General features: G+C 41.8%; 1 protein-coding gene across 2 annotated transcripts in view; it reads right to left on the bottom strand.

Moving 5' to 3' along the window:
* LNX1 (ligand of numb-protein X 1) overlaps positions 1–24,329 on the bottom strand; it is a 261,445-nt gene extending 237,116 nt beyond the window's left edge. For both annotated transcript variants that reach the window (XM_029587604.1, XM_029587612.1), the window contains exon 1: positions 24,097–24,329. The gene's annotated coding sequence lies outside the window, so the exon portion shown is untranslated. The remainder of the gene's footprint in view (positions 1–24,096) is intronic.
* Positions 24,330–24,916: the final 587 nt, after the last annotated feature.

Raw genomic sequence — 24,916 nt, 5'->3', positions numbered from 1 at the left:
CCATTTTCCAAAATGGCGCCGAAAAATGGCGGCGGCCATAGACGAACACGATTGGACGGCAGGAGGTCCTTCCGGACCCCCGCTGGACTTTTGGCAAGTCTCGTGGGGGTCAGGAGGCCCCCCACAAGCTGGCCAAAAGTTCCTGGAGGTCCAGCGGGGGTCAGGGAGCGATTTCCCGCCGCGAATCGTTTTCGTACGGAAAATGGCGCCGGCAGGAGATCGACTGCAGGAGGTCGTTCAGCGAGGGTTCCGGCGCCTCGCTGAACAACCTCCTGCAGTCGATCTCCTGCCGGCGCCATTTTCCGTACGAAAACGATTCGCGGCGGGAAATCGCTCCCTGACCCCCGTTGGACCTCCAGGAACTTTTGGCCAGCTTGTGGGGGGCCTCCTGACCCCCACGAGACTTGCCAAAAGTCCAGCGGGGGTCCGGAAGGACCTCCTGCCGTCCAATCGTGTTCGTCTATGGCCGCCGCCATTTTTTGGCGCCATTTTGGAAAATGGCGCCGGCTGAAGACAACAAGATTCAGGAGCAGGAGCCCGTTCCGGACCGCTGCCGTTCCGGACCGCCGCTGGACCCGCAGGTTATTTAAGTCATTTAGGGGGGGTTCGGGAGGGTGGGGGATTTAATTTAAAGGGTCGGGGGTGGGTTTTAGGGGGTTTTAGTGTGCCGGCTCACGATTCTAACGATTTATAACGATAAATCGTTAGAATATCTATTGTATTGTGTTCCATAACGGTTTAAGACGATATTAAAATTATCGGACGATAATTTTAATCGTCCTAAAACGATTCACATCCCTAAAATACAATAGTCATTCAGGGTGAAGAGATCAGCAGCAGCAGCATCACTCCCAGACTCAGCAGAGGAAGATAAAGTTTGCGTCCCATCAGGCCCAGAACAACAGGAGCTGGCAATATCTCGCTCTGATCTGGGTGAAGAAGGAAACAACCTCCCACTGGGCCAGAAAGAAGAGAAGGAAGTGAGAGTAGCCTCCCAGTGTAAGAGAAGTCAACCAATTCCTACGTGGGCTGATAAGGCCCACTGTAAAAGAAGTCAATTAACTCACACCCAGACTGATAAGAGGCAGCCATCTACTGTCCCGTGACACACCTCCCAGGGCCTCCTGACACACCAGTGTGTACCAGCACACCTGTTGAGAACCACTGACTTAGATAACCGGATATTTTGAATATTGAGCCCCTTGTTTTTAACAGGCAAAATTACAAAGGATTTATGCATATAAATGTAACATACTATTGTTGCAATTTTCAAAAGCCATTTACCTATGATAAGTGCATTTAACCTATTGACATTTCAATGGCATATATTGTAGCACTTTTCAAAACACACTTATACGGGTAAAGTGTATTTACACATGTAAAACCAAGCATTAAGCATGTGAATGCTTTTGAAAATCAAGCCCTATGTGTGTGAATGGCTGTTCTAAAATTAGTAACCAGTTTTTACTTATACTTTATGCAGACACTGCAGAAACATTTCAGGGGTGGCACCTTCCTAGGTATGTAAGTGCACACAAGTTACGCCTTTCAAAGAGGAGACATAAATTTATGTGAATGAATCTCTGCACGTACCTGGACATTTACCCATGAATTTGCATAAGTTCACATTGTAATGCTTGGTAAAGTTTGCATGTACAATGTACACGTAGGCTGGACTGCTATGCGGGGAATTATAAAATGACCCTCCCTATGTGAGATTTTAGACTGACCTTCATTCTCCACTTAATAATAGATTATCGGCTTCATTACAATATGCATGGACCTCATTAACTCTTTTAGGACATGCAAAGAAACGCTCCTAACATCTGTAACATCTAGAACAGGGTGGAGGAAGTAAAAAGAGCATATTCATACCAGGATTTTAGCATGAAGTAAAGGCAAAAGCCAAAACATCTACACAAACTTCAGTCACCACACTGCGTCATTTAAATATTGTCTGAAACACTTATGTGTCCTTTCACCATTGAAAACAATGTAATAAAGATGAAAATTAAAACACACACAGAAAAACCGTAACCTGCCATCAGAAATTAAACTCTTTTTTCAGGAAGCTATTATAGCTCATATGAATTTATTTATAGCTTTATATAGTGTTCTACCCTCAGTTCCTTACAAAGAGTGAATAGCAGTACACATTAAAAAAATTGGCAAAGCATTTTAATCAGAAGTGAATCAGAGATGGAATGGTAAACCAAGGATGTATGCAGTATGATAAGCCAGCTCAAGGTGAGAAAATAACAGAATATAAAGAAGGCACTGACAGATGGAGATGAGAGTAAGGTAGATTTTGTATATGTTATCAAGCTGATAATGAAGAGAGGAATAGAGTTAATATGTGTGAATAGATGGAAAGAATGGTGAATAGTTACCATTTTGGTAGAGACATATGCATCTAGGTGTAAGGAAAGAGAAAGCCTAGGAATGTTGAGAAACAAGAACAAAGCCTGGAATATATAGAACTTTGGCTGTAGATTGGTTAAATACTTGAAAGTGTGAGAACATTTGAGATTAGGCAGAAATTGAAGTGAAAGGGTGAGAAAATGACAAGAAAATGTGTGTCATCAGAAAAAAGAAGGAGCAAATAAGGGGATCAAAAGGTTTTATATGAAAAGAGAACAGCAGTGGTCCCAGAATAGTCTTGGAGGGATCTCAACAAAAGGTGAGTAGTGAACAGAACAGCGGTTGTTAACCAAGACACTAAAAGAACAATTCAATAAGTAGAAGGAGAAGCAAGTGAGTACCAGTCCAGAAAAACAGGGATGGTAACTTTAAATTGAGCATGCGTGTGCCCATCTATACGTGTATATGGGTGCGTGGCCACATACACTGAAATCTTATATTTGCGCAGAAGTATACGCATATGTTATAAAACAGGCCTAGTGCATGTATGGTTGCTCCTAATTCTAAGCATTTACCCGAACATCTGGCAATTGTTGGCATTTACATGCTCAAGTGAGATAATTTTATTACATGCGCGCGTGAAGGAAATGACCAGTTTAATCAGTTCATCCACTATTTTGTCCAGTCTATATCTAGTAGGGATGGGCAATCATTTAGGATGAATTAGGAAATTGCCTAATTCATCCTGGTTTGTGGAACCCGAATATCGAACCAAATTTTCCCGAAATTTTGGGAAAATTTGTTTTTTGGGTTAGTGCGTACTAATGGGGAGTTAGTGCGCACTAACCTGAAATTCGGGTCCCTCGAATTTCAAAGGCCCGAACCAAGGGAAATACGAAATTTCCTGCGGTGGGTCAAAAACATCTAGGTCAACAAGACCCCCCTGGTTCTTTAGCCTGCACTCCCCCCAGTTTATCCCTGAAGTAGTTGATATGAAGCTAAATATAGTTTTATTTAGACTTACACCTGATCAACAGCAGAAGCAAATTTGTGCAGAAATGAACTGGATGCATGCCACATTCGCTTTGCTACATACACGCCTCTCTCTTTCCCCAACCTTGAAACGCCCATGACTCACCTCCCATTCCACCCCTTTTTTTACTTGATGTGAGATATTCACGCATTGGTACTCCTGCATCTATGTGCGAGGTTTATAAAATAGGTCGGGCAAGCGCATTTGTTAGATGCATACGCATCTATGTTTTTTTGGCGGGCGCATTTCTTTAAAAATTCACTTTTAAGTGAGGAATGAGTAGATAGGAACATTTGGTACAGCAGAGGAAACCAGTAGAAGATTAGTAGAAGAACAAAAGAGTATGTATTCATGAAAGTGGTCAAACAACTGGAGAATAATTTCAGGATATTGTGGTGGAGTAAAACCAGATTGGAACAGCTCAATTGCCTTAGAAGAAAGAACAAAACTGAGGGTTAAGCCAGGTAATAGACTGCATGTTCAAGGAGATTGGCAAGAAGTGGAAATGAGACGATAAGGTATTAATTAGAAATGATATCAGGGCTCAAGGATGGTGTTTTAAGACTGAGAAACAGGATAATAAATTTGAAGACATCAGTAACTGTGCCAGAAAAAAAAGGAAGAGATTAGAATGGAAAAAATGAAAGGAAGTTGGATCTAGGGAAGAGGTGGTAGGTTTAAAGAGCAGCATAAGGTCAGAGATAAATTATAGAGCAAGAGAGAAGAATGAACTGAATTGGTGAATTGGAGCAGATGCAGTGGCTAGAGTAGTTTGGAAGAAAGGAGAATAGAGAAATATAGAGTAGATATCTTCTGGGAAGTGCTTGAGAAAAATAGAAGTGAAGTAGAAAAAGGTATATAGGAGATTATAGGAGAGTGATGAAGACAGAGTTGATGGGGTTTGTTTGTCGAAGAATGACTGAGAGATTGATCTCAATTGAATTTAGCTGTATTAAAGCATTAACAAAGGCTAGGTAAATAGGTTACAATGAGAACACTAGAATATTTTCTTTTCAATATAATTCAGTGTAGGAAGTTCTTGGTGCTGGAGATGAAGAGAAAAGTACAACCATGGTTGTTTTCTAAGCCTTGGAGAGGCAAAAAGGGACAAAAATACAGTTTGGCGTGAATTAGAATCCAGTGGCAATGTTATTATCAAAAGATTGAAAAGCATAGAGTGAAGGAAGAGAGGAGAAAATAGAGGTGGTGAAGTATGCCACATTTGGGTCATAAAGAGTATGGCTGGGATCAGCACCAGGTGAGCTGGATTGTGGTGCAGAGTAGAAGTTGGCAACTAGAAAGTAAATGATGATAATCTACAGTAATGGAAGGCTAATGTATAAAAAAAAAAAAGTAAAAGAATGTTACTATCATATATCCACTCTACCTTTTTTTTCTGTGACTTAATGGTTGTGCTACCTATTTAAATAGCTCCACAAGCTTCTTCTATGGAAAATGACACCTTTCTCTTACACCAAAGAGTCAAGACTCTACTCCTCCATGCTAGGATGCTCTGATAGCTCCAAACAGCACTATTCAGAACAACCTCCCAGAGGAAGGGTGGGGGCAGTGGGCAATGGAGGCTCATGTTCCCAAAGCACGGGTGCCACACCCATCCTTAAAGGGATACTACTTGAAACATGGGAAAAGAAAAAGCATATTACAAAATGCCTCTCCCCACAAACACACTTTACCTCAGATCTTCATCAGCTATACAAGAACATCAAATGCCACACCTCTCATGCTTACCTGCTAGGTTCCATCTAAAGAATAGCTTGTTTGTAGTGACCATATAAATTTAGTGTGCTGTGTGTGCTCTGAATTATGTGATTGAAGGAATGATGTATCATGTAAGATTCATGGGAGTGATTTCTTTATGTATGAAGTTGGTTAAGTGGCACTGAAATTGGCTTGTCAAGCCAGTGCTTCTTTGCATTTTGATACACATGTAGGTCAAAGTGTAAAGAACCACCATTACAGCGATGGCAGGCATGTTGGTCATCCTGCCAGTGAGGGGTTCTAGGTATGGCTGCTGGAGAGGGCAGGATCTGGATCTCTATCAGGGTTTCAGTCAGAGGTATCAGGGTGCCTGCTCTTTGTTCAGGAAGGGCTTGATCTTTGGGTGGGTGGGGGTGGTTTAAAGAATGCCAGGGAAACAGGGGATGGTGGTGGTTAAGGAGCTTATGTGCTAGGTCTTCAGACTAGCACCTTACCCTATCTCATGGAGCAAAACTTTATGTGGCAGGTAGGCTGTGCAAAATTTAGCTCCATGAGTAGCAGGGATGAGAATGGGGAAAAACGAACTAATAAGCTGAAGATCCCCCTATTTGAACATTTAAAAACACAGCTGTGCTCTAATTTAGCATGACCATGATTACTTGATTTAGTGCAGGTTTTCACACACACACACACACACACACACACACACACACACGATCATAAATGATTAGCCCACTCTTTAACATGCATGCTAATATGAGTTAGTAGGCACACTAAAAATAATACTAGTTAGTGAACTGACCCCCTTTGTGTCAATAAGAAAAATGTGTGACCCCTCCCTGTTTCAGGAGTCACCTTCAATAACTGCTAGGAAAATACAAAGGCTTGCCTTCAGCCCCAGAACCAGGGTTCCCTCCACTGGGGAAGAGCAGAATGCTCTGGGGCTGAATGGGAGACTCACACACAAAACCAACTGTCCACACCTAAACTGTGTTCCACACAGAAAAAAGAGGCTGGGGGCAGGAGGGAAAACTATGCACATACATTTCATTTCAAACAATATGGGGGTCATTTTCAAAGGAGTTACAAATGTAAATGTGACATACTATCGTAGCAATTTTCAAAAGCTATTTACTCGAGTAAAGTGCACTTACTTGAGTAAATCCTATGGACAATTCAATGGCATATATTGTAGCAATTTTAAAAAGCCTACTTACTTGAGTAAAGGGTATTTACTCGAGCAAAAACCAGTTTTGCTCGAGTAAATGCTTTTTAAAATCTACCCCTATATGTACATAAAGGTAGATTTTAAAAGCCTTGTGTGCGCAAAAAGAGCCACCTCAATGTACACGCACCCTTGCCAGCTATTTAAAAAGTGGCCCAAGCGGGAGCTACGCGAATTTTAAACTGAGCCCTACAAAGAGGTTCTCTCTCTCTCGCTCTCTCTCTCCCTGATGTTCACCAGACTCTTGAAGCCTAAAATGGAGTTGTAGCAAAGTGCCAAGCAGATGAAGAGTGTTTTATAACCTACGCACATAGATTATGAAATAGCGCATATTTTTGTGCGCGATGAGATACACGCGTTTAAGGGTGCACACACGGCCCTTTTAAAATCTACCTTTTAGTGAAGGAGCATAAAGATGGTAACTTTAAAAAGAATGCACGCATGCTCACAAACCCTGGAATTTTAAATTGTCCACACAAATGCATGCATACTATTGAAAATATGCTAAGCATGCATATGTGTGCCCCTAATTTTAAGCAGTTACATTCATCTGTCTTTCCTTAGGATTATTGGCTTGTACATGTAAAAGTGAGCACTTTTTAAGACATCCCGGTATGAAGAAAATAACCAGTTGGACCATTTAAGTGCACCAGTTTACCCAGTCTATCCCATTCTGGTTCTTCAGCCTGCACTCCCCCCAGTTTACCCAGAGCCCTCACCCAATCACTTTTTTATAACAAATTTAATTCTGCCTTACACCTGAAAAGGAACAGAAGTAAATATGCTCAGGTAACAACCCGATGTGCACTGCATTCACCAGTTTTAAAATTGGGATTTCCACGTGTAAATGTTGGCCCTGCCCTGTAAAGCCCCAAATCCATCCCTTCTTTCGTGCTTTCTGTTGTGTACTCATGCGCATATTCGTGTATATTTTTCCAGCTTTAAAATAAGAGTTGCTTGCGCTCAGCCCATATAATCACCTTTTAACGTGACCGACTCTTTTAAAATTCACCCCACAATGCACTCCCATTGGGAACAAGTAAAGTATATATGTAGCTTTTATCTGCACAATCATCCAGTCTTCACACATAAATATGTGAGCACTTTGTATTTGAAGATTGGGTTGGTTTGTGCGGGCTGAAAGATGTGCAGGTACTTGGTCAGGCAGCTAATTGAAAATTCACTCCTATATAATTATGTGCCTGATTTTTACTATTTGTGTGTCAACGTGGCCCTACATTGCAGTAATGGTCATCAGAAACAGCATTTGATTTACTGATTTGTTCATTTTGGTGATTATCTTTATGACGGCAGGTGCATTTCACCCATGCAAGCAGTATAAATCATCTCCTATAGTTTGTCTTTTAAAAGAGGGATGCTTGAAAAATGTGGAGATTTAAACATTATTGGGAGAGTAGTCTCATTGTTCTTTTATGGGGATTTGAAGTCCTACTGTTGACTTAGCCAGACTGAACTTATGGAAGAGTTACAGTCTTTGTACATATATTATTTCCTATACAAAATGTTTTGCTGAGAAAGTATAGCAATTTTCATTCCAGATCCTACTTTTAGTGCAAATGTTCAGTTTTACATTATATATTATTCTGGTGTTATTTTTGCTATACCTTCCAATAGGAACACCCCCCCCCCCCCCATTTAAGATCCTTAATCTTCTTGGTAGTGTCAAATACCTTGTCTTAGCTGAAAACAGCAAGCTTTTAGTTTGTACAGCAACCACACCCAACACCCTGACTAATCATACACCAGTATAAACAAATATCACATTTGTTTGCTACACTCAAAAGGAAACTGTCCTATATTTCAAGGTGACTAATACTATTTCTTAATGTCAGTGAAGCAAAAAAGTCTTAATTGTCAGAAACCACATATTTCTTCTAGAACTAATCAAAAGATCAAAAGAAAACTGCCATAGACAACTTGGGAAGCTACATTTATCTAAGAAACATTATTAACATTTGGTAGCAATTTGTTGAATGCACTCAGATGGGGACAAAGAGATGAGGTTAGTAGAGATGTGCATTTGTTTTAAACGAAATAGATAATGGCAACAAAATTGTCCATTTCGTCTCTTTTCAGAAGTGCCACGAAATGAAAAAGAAATGATGAAATTTCATAAAAATTAGTATTTCATGTTAGTGTGCACTAACGGGACTTAGTGTGCACTAACTGGATGTTAGTGTGCACTAACTATAATTAGTGCACACTAACTGATAATGTTAGTAATCAGTTAAAAAGTGTCAATTGAGGGAGCAGTTTGTTAGCTAGAGTTATGGTTATGCATTCCCATAGTTACTTGTTGTGTTGCCATGGTTGCAAGGTGGTATTTGTAGGGGGATGGCCAGTGCCTGGTAACAAACATAAGCAAACAATTGATATAATAAATATTTAATGCCATCAAGTTTCTAGTCAGCAAATGCAAAAGCAAGTATTGCATATTTTGAATTTGCTGCCAATCCCTTTGTATTTTAGGAAAGGGGCCCAGGCATTTAGGTACATGCATACTTTTAATTCCCCTGGTGTCTGTCTGTGTGTTTGGGTGGGGGGTGGTAACTGGTGAGAGGGAAAGTGACTGGGGTGAATGTATGGGGAGGTGGCTGTGAGAGAGTCTGGTTGGGGTGGTGACTGGTGAGAGAGAGGCAGCCTAGTGTGTATATGTGTGTGTGTGGGGGGAATGACTGGTGATAGGGGGAGTGACTGGGGTGGCAATATTGGGTGACAGGTGGGAGAGAGACTGATTGGAGTAATGAGTGGTGAGAGGGGTTGAATGGGGTGACTATGGGATGACAGATAGGAGCGAGATTGGTTGGGGTGGTGACTGGTGAGAGAGAGGCAGCCTGGTATGTGGGCTGTGACTGGTGAGAGGGAGAGTGACTGGGGTGACTGTATGGTGTGTCAGATGGGAGAGAGAGACTGGTTGAAGTAGTGACTGGTGAGAGAGAGGCAGCCTGGTATGTGGGGGTGAATTTGAGAGGGGGAGTGACTGGGGTGACTGTTTAGGGTGATGGGTGGGGGAGAGAAACTGGTTGAGATGGTGACTGTTGAGAGAGAGTCTGCCTGATATGTGGAGGGTGACTAGCAAGAGAGGGAGTAACTGGGGTGACTGTATGGGAGTGACAAGTGAGAGAGAGACTTCTTGGGGTAGTGACTGGTGAAAGAAAGACAGCCTGTTGTGTATGGAGTGGGACTAGTGAGAGGAAATGTGACTGGGTGACTGTATAGAATGACATGTAGGAAAGAGAGGCAGCCTGGTGTGTGTGTGTGTGTGTGTGTGTGTGTGTATGGGGGGGGGTGACTGGGGTAGCTGTATGGGATGACAGGTTACCCCCCTCACACACACTAGGCTGCCTCTCCTCTCCATTCACCACCCCAACCAGACTCTCTCCCACTTGTCACCCCCATACATTCACCTAAGTCACTTCCTTTCTTTCCGGATTTACGCGCGCAGGGCACTCGTGCGCCGGCGCACCTATTTTGCATAGGCCGCCGGCACGTAAAGCCCTGGGATGCGCATAAGTCCCGGGGCTTCGTAAAAGAGGCAGGAGGCGGCGTGTCCGAAGACCGGGGGCTTGTCCTGGGGGCGTGCCCGGGGTCAGGGAGCAGTCCGAGGCGGGTCCGGGGGCGTGGCAAGGCTTCGGGGGCGGGCCGGGAGGGCGGTCCCAGGTCCCCCGGCACTGCGGCCTGTGCCGGGGGCTGACGAGGCGGCACGCACAAGTTACGCCTGCTTCAAGCAGGCGTAACTTGTACAACAAAGATAGGGGGGGATTTAGGGGCTGACGAGGCGGCACGCACAAGTTACGCCTGCTTCAAGCAGGCGTAACTTGTACAACAAAGATAGGAGGGGATTTAGGTAGGGCTGGGGGGTGGGTTAGATAGGGGAAGGGAGGGGAAGGTGGGGAGATGCGGAAGGAAAGTTCCCTCCGAGGCCGCTCCGATTTCGGAGCGGCCTCGGAGGGAACGGAGGCAGGCTGCGCGGCTCGGCGCATGCAAGCTGCTGATTTTGCGCAGCCTTGCATGCACCGACCCGGATTTTAAAAGATACGCGCGGCAACGCGCGTATCTTTTAAAATCTGGCTTACTTTTGTTCGCGCCGGTTGCGCGAACAAAAGTACGCGCGCGCGTATTTTTTTAAGATCTACCCCTATGGGTGTTGTTTTCTAAAGCTTTATTGCATGCGTTAGGGCCCTAACGCATGCAATAAGGTCATATTGCATGCGAAAAGGGCCTTTTCGCATGCAATATAATGCAAATTAGGGGGAGGGGAGAAGTTGGCGCTATTCGGTGCGAAAGCCGGCAGCCGGCGTACCGCCGTGGTGCAAAGGCTGCGGGCTTTCACAGGCCCGCCCCCCGTTTTTGCAGGATTCATCATTCTGCGAAGAATGATGAATCCAGGCCTAAGTCCTGTTAGTGCGCACTAATTCCTAAGTAGGAAAACATGAAATAAATACATCCCGAACCATTTTAAAAATGAAATCTAACAGATAACGACCCAAAACGAAAATGACATGAAACAAAAATCAGTGCACATCCCTAGCACTGGTTAGCATGTTACATTTGTTGCACATATAGGGGCAGATTTTTAAACGAGCGTGCGCGGGGTACACTTGCGCACCCCCTTGCGCGCGCCGAGTGGCCTCGGAGGGAACTTTTCTTCTGCTCCCCCCACCTTCCCCTCCCTTCCCCTACCTAAGCCAACCCCCAGCCCTACCTAAATCCTCCCCCTACCTTATTTCAAAGAGTTACGCCAGCCATTGTGCCGTAGGCCTCGGTCCCACCCCCGGACTGCCCCTGGACTGCCCCCGGACCAGCGCCCCGCCCACGACCCTGCCCCCTTCCCGTCCCTTTTTCAAAGCCCCGGGACATATGTGCGTCCTGGGGCTTGTGCACGCCGCCGAGCCTATACAAAATAGACTCGGCGCGCGCAGGGGTTTTTTAAAGGGTTACGTGCATATATTACGCGTGTAACCCTTTGAAAATCTACCCCATAGTCAATAGCAAGATATGGAAATAATATAATATGCATGATTTTATGAAGGTCAGGGGTACAGGAAGGTAAGAGGCAAGACTGGGTGATGGAAGAAGGTATGAATGAATGTGTTGTGACTGCATAGTTACACTTTCAAGTTGATATGCTGGTATGGTGATAGTTCTCTTATTTTTAGTGATGTTCTTTATTAATATATATATTTTATTGTTTTCTTTATAGAATTTATATACAACATTTCAAGAAAATCTTGATACAAGAGATCCATAACATTTAACAAAAGAAAAGTTAGAGAAATAAAAAGGAAACACATTATCAATTCACTTCCAACCACATTAAAACGAGAGATAAACAAAAAAAGTAAGCAAGAAAAATCCAGCAGTTACCTCATATAGGCATGTCCTAGATTCATTTAACAGCAGTGAGAGAAGCTGGAAAATTCCTATTCTGTAAGAAATTTTCTAATTGAAAAGGATTGTAAAAGAGATAGCTATTTCCCTGCAGTTTAATAAGGCACTTGCAGGGCAATTTCAACAAAAATGTGACACCCAAAAGCCAGGACCCTAGGTTTTCAAATCAAGAACAATTTCCTATGTGTTTCTGTCTCTTTAACCACCTTTTGAAAAAGCAAAAATTAATTTTAAAATTCATAGTTTGTCATACTCATGAGCAAATATCTTCAAAAAACTTAGTTAAATCAAGAAAATCATCTTTAGGTTTCTTAACATCATCTTCTGCTAACCGAGATATATTAGTTTTAATCTCAGGAAGATAATTCCCCTCAGAAATCTCGGGAATGGCTTCCTTGGAGATTCTCAGAATGTCGAAATAAAACTTTCTAATCATCATGGAAAATTCAGAAATCTCAAATTAAATTGTTTAGAGTAACTACCAATGCGTTCAAATTTCCTATATAATAACTGATTGTCTTTTAGCAAAGAAGCATTTTTGCCATGCAAATTGGAACACATTTCAGTCACCTTAGCTATTTAAGAACATAAGAACATAAGAAAATGCCATACTGGGTCAGACCAAGGGTCCATCAAGCCCAGCATCTTGTTTCCAACAGTGGCCAATCCAGGCCATAAGAACCTGGCAAGTACCCAAAAACTAAGTCTATTCCATGTAACCATTGCTAATGGCAGTGGCTATTCTCTAAGTGAACTTAATAGCAGGTAAGTTTGCTCTGAGATCTTCTGTGAGTGAGAGTTAACTTGCACAGACAAGTTCCCAATAATCCTAGAACAGAATCAGTTCTTGAAGATAAAGCGGATTCCAGGTTTGACACGACTGTCCACTAGGGATATGCAATCATTTTTCCTGAATTAGGCAATTTCAACGAAATTCGGAATGGTTCGGGAGAATCGAAAAACGATTGAATTTTTTACGATATTTCATAAAAATTTATTTTCACTTTAGTGCGCAAATTTCCACACAGCAGCGTCAAAGTCCACGGATGTTTTAGGCGCCAAGTATGGGAAACCTTCTCCTCAAACGCTCCCACTCACTTGCTGCACACTGTGATTTTATGAAGTATAAATATTATTGTATTTTATGTTATGGTTTTGTACTGTAATGTGTCTTGAGCTACCATTGGGAAAGCATGGATAAGTTTGAATGAATGAATACCTACTTGTATTTTTGCCACCTATTTTTTAAAACAGCTCTACTTTATACTAGTTATGGAAATTACCTTTATTTTAAGTAGTAAGGTGAATTTTGAGGATAGCATATCGGCAAAGCAAAAATAAAATTAGCCTTTTTTTACCCATAGATCTTACTATCCAGGAAAGTCGCAATTGTGTTGATTATTTCAAAACTGAATGGATGTCCTCAGAGCACAGATAAAGGTGTGACAAAAAGGGTAATATTATCACAGACAGGAAGAATCAATCTTAGCCAAATAGGATGGGGAGGGTAGCATAGGATAGGCTTTTGTGTTTATGATTAAAAAATTAGATTTCATTATCAAATGTTCATCAAGGTAAATTACAGCTAATAATTTCACATACTGAATCAATATTGTTTATGGTCTTCAGTAAGTTCGATATATAGCTACAGTGAAAAATGAGTTACAATATTAATTATAGTTATTTACATTTAAATAATAGTGCTAAACAGAATATATGTGTGTGTGTGTGTGGGAGGGAGAACTGGTGTGAGGCGGTGGGAAGAAACTTAGGTAATTTACCAATCAGGGTAATGTCAAATAATACTGGACCATTAGAGGTCATGATTAATATAAACTGTATCCTATTGTTTTACTGTTAAGTTAAAAGTAATTTTAATGATGAATATTTTACTTCAGTACACTTTAACAGTGGTATCAAGGCCATTTAAAAGAAATGTGAATGTTAGGCCAGTTAAAATACATTAAATACATTAAATACAAAATACAAATTAAATACAAAATAAAATATATTATAGGACGTGTCTATGAGGTTTATAATTTGTTGTAAATTGTCATCATCAGAAGCAATCCCACCACTATAATAATGATTGTTTTGTATGATTGTCCTATCTGTCAGTCTAAAGAAAATTGATGAGGTCAATCCAGAATGGACAGACGCTGTCACAACTTAGGTATGTGTTTCAGAGCATCATGACTAAGAGCTTTCAGACCTCAAAAATCATGGTCCTGTAATTAGTAGCTGGTTGCTTAAGAGCTTGAAAAATGTCCGTGTAACCCTCTTGTCCTCCTCTGTGAAACCTCGTTATTCTCCTTTGCTATGCTGTAGGCACACATTTGTAGGGTTGTAAACTGGAAAAAATTGTATTTCGTCATTTTGTTTCATTACTTACATTTGTAAAATATGCATAAAATCTTAAGTCATACTTATATGCGTGTTTATTTTAGGTGTGTCAATAGGTGTGTCATTTTGCTTTATTTCAACACTATATCCACATACATTTATACATGTAAAAAATGTATGTGGATATAGTGTTGAAATAAAGCAAAACAAATGCTCATCTCTGTACATTTGGGGTGCTGTATGGCATTGGCTAGAGATGTGAATCAGAACCGGAATCGGTTCGGATTCCGGTTCCGATTCACATATGGGGTTTTTTTCATCTGACCCGATCGCGGTTTTGTTTATCGGCTGCGCCCGAGCCGATAAACAAAAAACCCACCCTGACTCTTTAAAACTAATCCCTTTGCTTCCCCCACCCTCCTGACCCCCCCAAAAACATTTTACAGGTACCTGGTGGTCCAGTGGGGGTCCCGGGAGCGATCTCCCACTCCCGGGCCATCGGCTGCCACTAATCAAAATGGCGCCGATGGCCCTTTGCCCTTACCATGTGACAGGGTATCCATGCCATTGGCCGGCCCCTGTCACATGGTAGGAGCACTGGATGGCCCGCACCATTTTTAAAGATGGCGCCGGCCATCCAGTGCTCCCTCCATGTGACAGGGGCCGGCCAATGGCACAGATACCCTGTCACATGGTAAGGGCAAAGGCCATCGGCGCCATTTTAATTAGTGGCAGCCGATGGCCCGGGAGCGGGAGATCACTCCCGGGACCCCCACTGGACCACCAGGTACCTGTAAAATGTTTTTGGGGGGGTCGGGAGGGTGGGGGAAGCAAAGGGATTAGTTTTAAAGGGTCGGGCTGGGTTTAGGGGTTATTTTTGTGTGCCATCTTTCCCGCCCTCCCCCCAAACGATAAGAGAACCCCCACGATCAATATCGTGGGGTTTTCCTATCGTTTCGGGGGAGCCCCCGATTTCTGACGATTTTGAAAATATCGACGATATTTTCAATCGTCCGAAGCCCGATTCACATACCTAGCATTAGCTAGCTGGCTTCTGTCCCTGGAGTTCTGTCAGTGGGGAAAAGCAATAGCTTTCAGACCCCCAGTGTTAGGACACAGACACCGCTCAATAAAAAATGCACTGTCCACACCAAGCTGTGTTGGTCCAAAAAAACCCAAAAACTGTTTACTGATGTACAAGATGTAGACAAATCAAAAGATATGTGGTACACATTCATGTAGCTGTCACAAAATATACAGCACTAGGAGTTACTTTCCTCTCACAACCTAGCAGTTTACTGGGAGTTTCCTGGTATTGATACCTGGATAAGGGCTGCAGATTATCCTATCCAAGCAGTAACCTGATAATCCTCCTGGTTGAAGGTAAATCCTGTGAGGGAATCCTCTGAAATACACAGACTGCAAGCATCTGCTGCCACTTCCTGATGCGGATACTCTTGGGCACATTCACATGCTGGCAGCTTCCTTTGCTCCAGAATGTAAATCCACCTTTTGGAATATGATAAGGAGTCTCCCTTGTAGGCAAAGAGTTTTGAGACTACCTCCCTCTAGCAAGAGATCACCTTTGGGTTCTCTCTGACTCAGGACCCTCATGGACCTTAAGCTGTGCTTCCCTCTTTAAAGGCCTGAGGCCTCAGCCACCTTCCCTGCAGGACAGCCAGAACAGAAAGAACAGGGGACCACTCTCAATGGGAGGTGCCTGAAACATCAGTACACACTCTTACGCTCCAACCTCATCCATGAATGTCTGTAGAGACACTTAGGAAAAGAGTAAGGGATAGGGGACTTTTTGAACCCTCTTACATGTGTTGTAAATGAATGAGGCAAAAAGAAGAGTGAAAAGGGGTAGGTAAAACATTAATGGAATTAATCACTGCAAAGCCAAATAGCCGAGAACATGGGATGCATTCAACAATTCTTTAAAAAGGGTTAGGAATGAAATGAAAAGAGCTTGAGTCGTCGATAGTGGGCCCTAAAATATGGAATTCACTACCTACAGAACTACGATTACAAAGTAATTTAAAAACCTTTAAAAAAAGAATTAAAGACATGGCTATTTATGAAAGCATATCAGGAACAAGAGCAGGAATGAATACTGAACGATGGTATATAAAACCAATAAATAAATAAACAAATGAATAAATTTGCAAAATACTGTGCTCTTAACTTTATTATTTGAAGTATAAACCTGATCACTGGGCACATAAAATATCAAGAGGATCTTTCTCAATATGGTGAGGTCAGTCTCTCTAATTTATTTTGTGGGTTCAAAAACTTGGGTCATGCAGATGGTGAAGTGGACCCTGTTGGAAGTTCACACTGAATACTCAGAGTTCATGGGAAACACAGTCAGAGTAAAGCATACACTAGGTAAAAGCTATCTGGTACCCCAAGTTTTAGAATACTATGCTCCCAGTCCACATTTGAACTGAATTTAGATCTTTCCACCTACCTTCCTTATTATCACAGACTCCTCTTTCCATCCTCCAAGTTTCTCCCTCTCGCTCCCTATGGGACATGGAGCTCAAATCCCCAATTACCTTCTGAGACCATTCACACCTGACTCACAACCTCTTGACCTCAGGGACCTCTATCTCATTGAACTGGGCATCTCCTTCAGGCAATAAGAAGTCTTCCTCAGTTTCCTATGTACTCTGATCCTACTTGGGTTCTCCTTGTTGTCCACCCTTTCTCCAGGCTTTTTCCTCAGTGGGAAGAATTGCCTCTTCTTTCACACCTCATTCCCGCCAGTTCCTCAGGTGGAGGAATCGTTTGCTCTCCAATCCTCAGCTTTAGAACTTTTCCCTTGGGGAGAAAAGCCCCTGCAGTGCCCACTGTGTACTGGAGGCCCCAACAGCCCATGGGTGGCTATTCCAAGACTCTACATCCTGGAGGTCTCACTCTTCCCAAGCTCCAACCCAGAAAGGACAACTCCTGCTAATTTGACACAGAATTTATACCTTCATGGGATACTTCCCCACCAATTATATCTTCCATTAATCTTAAGGGCACAACCTCACAAAACCCTTTAACCTATGACACATTCAAACATCCCAGATAACATATCCCATTGATCCAATATCATACCAAATGCCGTCTAGTGGACACTCAGCAGTACTGTACGTTCAAATATTTAACATTTTCCATAACACTTCAAACAATGAAACTTCTGGGGTCTCCCCAACCCAAAATATCTTGTCCTACTAAAGGAAAATTGGGGGTTTCACCTCATAAGGATCAGATGTATCCACCTTTCTGAAAGATACAGCCCTATTTAGGTAGCATGTGTTGTAAAAATATAGATATAGATTCTGATATTTACAAACACCTGCTTCTTAATCAGGACTGTCTTTCTTATATTTTTTTTAGAATCTAAAAACATCAGATAAACCAGTACTCTGGACTAGAATTTTGTTAGGTTGTAGGATTTTTAAAAAGACCAATAAAAAATGGAGTATTTGAGCATTTGAGGCATCACCAATCTCCTCAGTCAAATCAATGAAGTTATATTTAGATAGGGCTTGATTCACCCCTGACCTTTTGGGCTCTGGAGAGCAGGAATCCTGAGACTCAAGTTTTCCTGAATAGTAACTCTGCCTGGGAGCCTGCTTAGAAAGGCTTAGTCACCCTCACACATATGCATCTTTTATTCACCTCAGACTTGAATATATATATTCCTTCCTTAAATCAGAATATTTCTGGAAGATTGCTAGCCACAGCTGAGCAGCTCCCATTACAATCAATGGGAATGAGTTTAACACATTTTTTTTGCACTCATCAGAATATAGAAAACCACATGCCATCAGAAGGAAATCTGAAACCATCCTCTGCTATATAAAAGACTACTGATGCGGCAAAGAACATTTTGAAGTCTTAAATAGCACTGAATTGAACCCATAAGAAATCACATGTACAGTACAGAAACATCTGACTAGGCCACCTGTGTGTTATAAAGCCTCAAGTACATTCAACAGCAGTAATGTGCTGATGTATGCCTGGTGGTACTGCAGCATGAACACAAAGAAGCTGATGTACTAACAGTGCAAAATTGTGTGCATGATTTAGTTTTGCAAATGAGTCTGGTAGCAAAATAATGCAAAAACTCACTGAGGTGTAGTAATTAACGTTTTTGCAAAATCACATTGGCAAAGCTAATTTTGGATCTAGTTTTACAGTGCGCTCAAAGATGCATACACTAGCAGACCAATGCAATACGGTTCATTTGCATCTCTGATGCAATGTGGGGATTAGCACATCCAATCCAGTGAGCAGCTAATAGCACTCATCATATTAAAAAAATGTTCCCATGCGGCCAATGTACCCATTGCATCGTGGCAAATTTTACGCAAGCCCAGGGCTGGCGTAAGGAAGGCCGCACTCAAGGGCTCATTGGAAAAAACAAAAATTCCTGCTTTCTATGATTCCTCCTACTAGTATCGTTGCAATACTAAGTAGGGGGAGCCACAGAAAGTGTAATCATGTAAAAAAAAAAAAAAATTTCTGGGCGCCCAATATATACCCCCAATGTACATGGTCCAAGCCATGTATAATGTGGGTGTATATTGTGCCGGTAGCGGCAGAAAACGGATGCTCGTATTGAGCATCTGTTTCCTCACCGGCACTGACACAGCCACCTTGCTTGGACGCCTGATGCCGAGGAGGCACTAGGGACATACAATTTCCCCTAGAACCTCCTTTTTACCATGGCAGCTCATTTTAATATTAAATCACCTGCCTGGGAGAGGTGGATTGGCACGCGTTAGAAGAGTGGGCGCTCAGTCATGAGTGCCCGTTGTACATGTGCCTATATTGCATCAGCCTGTATGATTTTAAATAAACTTTCATTCATGTAAAATTATGTGTGGAAAAACAGCTGTTTGCTAAGCACATAATTAAATTCTATATGCTATGAGGGCCTGATTTTCAAAGGCATTTACATGCTTAAAACTGGGTTTTGCCCGTGTAAATGCACTTTATCTGTGTAAGTGGGCTTTTGAAAATTGCTACAATATATGCCATTGAATTGTCAATAGGTTTTACCCATGGAAAATGGCTTTTGAAAATTGCTATGACAGTATGTTACAGTTACATATGTAACTCCTTTGAAAATTCACCTGATACTTTTTAAAATAAACAAAAGTATGAGCGTAAGTCCATACTCCTCCCCACCTCCACCCCTGGGATGCATCAACCAGTCTGGATAAGCTTATGTGTGGCCATGACATATGCACATAAGTTTACCTTTCATATCGGGCAGGCAATTTTGTAAAAGGCCACTTCTGCATGTCAAACATTGTTTAACCTGCAGAAGTCCATTTGAAAATTACCTCCCCCCCCCAAAAAAGGGAAAATAATGTGTGTTATTGCAAATAGCATGCACAATTTACTTTTTGAGCGTTTTTGAGCTGTTTACTGCATCAGCCTCTATAGTTGATATAACTTAGTATCATGTTTTAATGGGGGCAAATAATGCAGCTGTTATGCAGTACTAACACATTCTGGTTTCATTGGTCAATGCTCAACATGAAACTCAAAACACTACAGTATAACTTGTAATATTTCTGCCTACTGCTGAAATACTAGTATCCTGTAGATTTATCATAACACATGCATAAATCACTGTAATAAACAGTGGATGCCAATGCACAACGTGAATGGCTGCATGCATGAATAGGTTAAGGACAAAGAGCCTAAGATCTGGCTAATAATTTGCTTGTGTAATATTCTTTCACTAATAGGTTAACAAGGTTTTAGAAAATAACTGAATAAATATGATGTGGCTCTAGAAGTCATGTCAGTGCTCCAGATATCTGTAAATGGTTACGTCAGCATCATGTGAAAGCAGAAACTATTGACGGGAATCAGATTCATCCTGGCTTGAGGCTTACAATATGTTTTCAGAAACATAATAGTGCAATAGGAGAACCATTCACAGACAAACATGCTAACAGGGAGAAAAAACCTAAAGAACCATTAGGAAAAAAACCTAAATCTATTGGACCCTGTTTTATAAAGGGGATTTCCCTTCTTCATCTAATGTATACCTTTTCTGTAAATAGGTCCCATCCAAGCCTCTTTGCCTTCACCTGTACTATTAAGTGAGTAATCATTTGAACTCTTTTTCAATATAATTAAAATGAAAATGTTTTCATTTTCCTCACATCACATTAATGTATAGGCAGTATGTGAAATGGGTACCAAATGTATACTCTAATGGAGTCTCCATTTTACTCTGTGGCTAACTATAGTTCAGGTTCCTTATATAAAACCAAAATATTATTTACAGATTTTCTTGCATATAGATTCTTCCATCCTAACTGGCACATTCATAAGGAAGACAAGAAATTCTTTTATAAATGATTCATTTTTCATGTAATGACTGATTAAGTAGCAATAAAGCACATTGGCTGCTAAAGGACAATGCAAATGATAAAATATGTTAGTGAGAGTTAAACATGCGAGCAACAAAAAAATGATAACATGTAAAAACTGCCAGGTCAATACAAATTCCTGAATTTGGATTTAATGGCCCCTGATGTGAAATGACTAGCAATGGGAATACATTTCAGATGGTAGGCATTGGTCTTTTTATGGTTCAAGACAGGTTTATCTAGCTTGTGTAAGGGAGCTCCCAAGTCCATCCTTTACTAGAGAAGGAGCCCTGCACTGTAGAGGCAGTGGTCTCAACAGACCCTGGCCCTTCTAGTGGGGTCAGTGTAGGCGGGAGTGTTTAAGGAGGAGTGACAGTTCCCAGTAGGAGGTGTCATGGGTTTGATAAAACTCCTGTGCCCAGTGAGTGCAAGGGGGGGAAGTGATGGTCAGGGGAAGCCAATCTGCACACCGCAATCTGAAGGTGCCACCTTTCCACAGAGCAGTGCTATTGGGGGGCGTCTTCCTTTCACAAGGAAAGGACTAGACATGGGAGCTTCTCACAATGGAGGAGTGTCTGAAAAAAAAAAAAAGGTTTCCCTTACATGACTTGGGATGGGGTTCCAAATAATTTCAGGAAGGAAAAGGGTCATGGGGTTCAACAGGAAGAACCTTGAGAGGTCTGAAGAGAAGACGTTGATATCAGGAAGCAGAGGGGTTTGAAATTCCTCATCTGACTGGAAGAGGTTTTGGAGAAGTGTCTCTGAGAGAGGATTTTGTCCTTGGTGGCTGTTTTGGACAAGAAAACTCTCTAGCTGAAGAGGGAGTCCTAAATTGTTCCTGGTTGAAGTGGAGTCATCTAGAAACCTCTGCAGCATCCCTAGCCCTAACTGACTTAAGGAGTGGAAGACTTAAGTGGGGATTGAACAGGGGACCTTCCATGCAGTCATATACAGCACTGCTAATGAGCACTGGGCTGGCTCAAGGAACCTCTTTCCAAGAAAAAGTTCCAGATCTAAGGAAATCTGCAAAGTGTTCTGAATTGTCAGATCCGCTGTGGATTTTGGCAGGTTAATTTTGGAGTTTTTCAGATTGGCTGGGGGGGGGGGGGAAATGGATGGATTTTCGAAATGGATCTCCCAGGAAAACCCATATTTCCTATTGAATCAGGCTGCAATCCATTTTTTAATGTTATACTTTGAATCGTTCACACATTCTTACAGTAGAGTCATATTCAAGTCTTGCCTCTGTCTTCTACACCAACTAATTCCTTATCAAATCTTGTCGCTTCATCCATTATAGAGCCAAGACCTGCTCACTCCTCAGAATAAACCTAATCTGACCATCTCTTGCTTTGACTGCAGTAACTTCCTTCTCTCTGCCCATTCTTTCTCACATCACTCATTTCTAATCTCTGCAGAATACAACAGCAAGGAGTACTTTTGTCTCTTGCAAGTCTTCTGCTTTTCTCCTTAAAATCTTGTACAGAATCCCGATTAACTGTAAATTGCCAACTGGGTCCAGATTTTCAGGACAGGAAGATCCAGTTCTAGTTTTAGCTCACTACCTGCATGGACTTGTAGACTTGCTTTTCTTAGGGATATCAATAGGAACAGCAGAACAATAAATCCATGCAAGCATTGGGATTAAACCAGGACAGGAACAGTTTGTCCTGAAAATTCTGGAGCCAATTGGCAATCCTAATTCACTGACATTAAAATTAAACTTTCCCTTCTGTCTTTGAATGGTCCTTTGCCTCTCTAGATCTTACATCTGAGAGGATAAATCATTTAGTCCTGGGTTTTCCCCAGCTTCTGTTTGAAGGTTTTCTGGGAATTTTTTGATAGGAATATCTTGATAATGGGAATAAAAATCCTGACTCATCTGTTACCTGGATCCTGGTGGTGATCCTACCTCCCACACACTGCACTCAGCCCGGGCCTCTCTTCTGCCTGTCCACACAGTCTCCTCAGATCATTTTTATTTTCAAGCCTTTTCTGCCCATTGTATATCAACCTCACACCCCCTTCCTATGTGCCAGACTCCCCATCTTGCCATCTTCAGTCCCTCTGAATTTGTATTTCTTCAGAGTAAAATTCGTCAAGTCTTCATTAAACCTGTCATTCCTTGCATATAGTCCCACTGTCCTATGTTTCCTAGGTCTCTCTTTCTTCCCATTTAGATTGTACACTTTTTGGGGCAACACCTCTCTTACCCAATATGCCTGCAAGACTCGGGTTAATATCTCTGTATTAACTCATCTATGTTTACTTTATATATATATATATATATAAAGTAAACACAGATGCTTTACAGGGTGTACTTTATATATATATAATAAAAAAAGTGTAAATAAATAAACAAAATAAATAAATAAATAAATATATATATATATATATATATATATATATATATATATATATATATATATACACACACACCCTGTAAAGCCTTCACTTCTGTAGATCCCCTGAGGTCCCTGCCCTGTTCCATGTAATTTTCTCTTTTACTGTTAACACTGTTCAATGTAAGCCGGCATGATGTACCCACGAATGTCGGCATATAAAACTCTTAAATAAATAAATAAATGCTATATATGCTGCCAGTGCTGTTGGTCATGTTTTCTAACTTAAACCTAAGGAAAAAAGTGCCTTGAGACTATTCATAGTAAAACTCCCAAACTGACCTTTCATTTAACATGCTTTAAACTCAGTGCAATGCCAAAGTCTGCATTTACAAATATTAAAGCTGGCAGTGCAGCTTTAATACCTGTATTGTATGCTTCAGGATGAGTACATTAACTGGACATGGATCTCAAGCATAACGTGTTTCCTTTAAAGCTGCCATCTTTGTTGCAGCCAATCTGCTAACATTTTCTTTTCCATTAAAGGTCAAAGATAAAGATTTTTTCCTGTAGTGCTAGATAGGCAGTCTTTTATTCCAGCTTCCAGTGTTACAGGGGAAGGTCTGCCCACATTAGAAAACCTGTGGGAAAAAGGCAGATCTCACACAGGAAGACTTGTAATTCAATCCACAGATCGTAGAACTACTGTACAGTCTGTAGCTACTTTTCCAAGCAGATTAGTACAGAGTCTACACTAAGACAAGGGTAATGTACCTGCTAATTAAAGTATTCAGAAGCAGTTTATTGAATAAACCACACAATGTACAGGTATTAGTGTTTCAGGCTAGCATACCTGTTTGGCATGATAGAGTTGGCGTAGAAAAGCAAAGATAAAAGTTGAAAGCAATGAAACGCAGGACTTCAGAGTTTGGTTTGCTGCTCTCTGTGTGACTGAAGCACTTTCAGATTGAGCACTATAATATTGTAATTTTAATTTAAGTGTCTCTCCTTTCCTTTGTATGGATAGGATCACTCCTGCATAAATGTTACATTCATGCTATGATGAGGTTTAAACATACAGATTACAGAATGTTATATCTTTTTGCCTTTCTTGAAGATTGACTCTAGTTTTCTTTGATTATTTTTTCAAGAATGGCTTTGATGCTGTTACCCCTCTCTCTTTTGCTCTTCTCATCAGTTTTTACAATCCTTTTCAGCGCAGACTGTGGTCAGTCTTAAAAACCCAAACAAGAGCTTGATTTACCTTACCTTTATCCGGGTAAATCCTTCGTGCCCTTTCTACCTTGAGCAGTCCGGCAGTACGCAGCTCTCCGCATGAATTACTAGGACCTGGCAGCTGTTTAATCCAGTGCGCTGAGCTCCTGCCTACAAAGGATTGAACTGATTGCTCATTCAACACAAGGAAACGTGTGGCATCATGAAAGACACCTACATAATACAAACCTTAGTTTCAGCAAGACACTCCCAATTCTGCAGTTGCCTATTCTCCCTGAAGGCAGGTAAGCTCAGCTGCAGTTTCTGTAAATCAGCCAGTTTATGCTGTGCTGTGCATGCTCCTGAATTATTTTTCTCTGCTGCTGCTAATCTCTTTTCAGTCATGCTATCTTTTTTTGTGTGTGCTTTTCCTGCTGATCATAATATAAATAGGCTAATAAATAAATACTTTTCTGCCCTGCTTGTATGTGCCATTCCTGGTTCCTAGGACCCATTGTTGGGCAGGGGAGCCCATGATCTGGTGGCCTGGGGCTCAGTAGCCCAGAGAGTAATGTCCACAGGGTGAAGAGGTGCTCCGGGGGCTTGGGAAGTTTATTGGGGGCCCTGGAGGGAGATGCAGCTTCCTGCTGCCAGGGGCATCAAGCCACGATCTAAAAATGAAAGTGCCGTGAGGGCAGGGAGGCCAGCCGCACATTGGGGAATCCTAGAGCAAGCCACTGATAAGCTGACGGCGCCACTTGAGGGATTCCCGGATTGCGGCGGTCAGCCGTGAAGATGGCAGATGGGATTGCAGGGTCCCGGGGAGTTCCGGCGCCCTGAGAAGGGGGGGCCAGAGTGCTGCAAGCATTATTTT

The sequence above is a fragment of the Rhinatrema bivittatum genome, chromosome 1 (assembly GCF_901001135.1).
Source record: "Rhinatrema bivittatum chromosome 1, aRhiBiv1.1, whole genome shotgun sequence".
Lineage (NCBI taxonomy): Eukaryota > Metazoa > Chordata > Amphibia > Gymnophiona > Rhinatrematidae > Rhinatrema > Rhinatrema bivittatum.
This window is presented reverse-complemented; position numbering and strand designations above follow the sequence as displayed.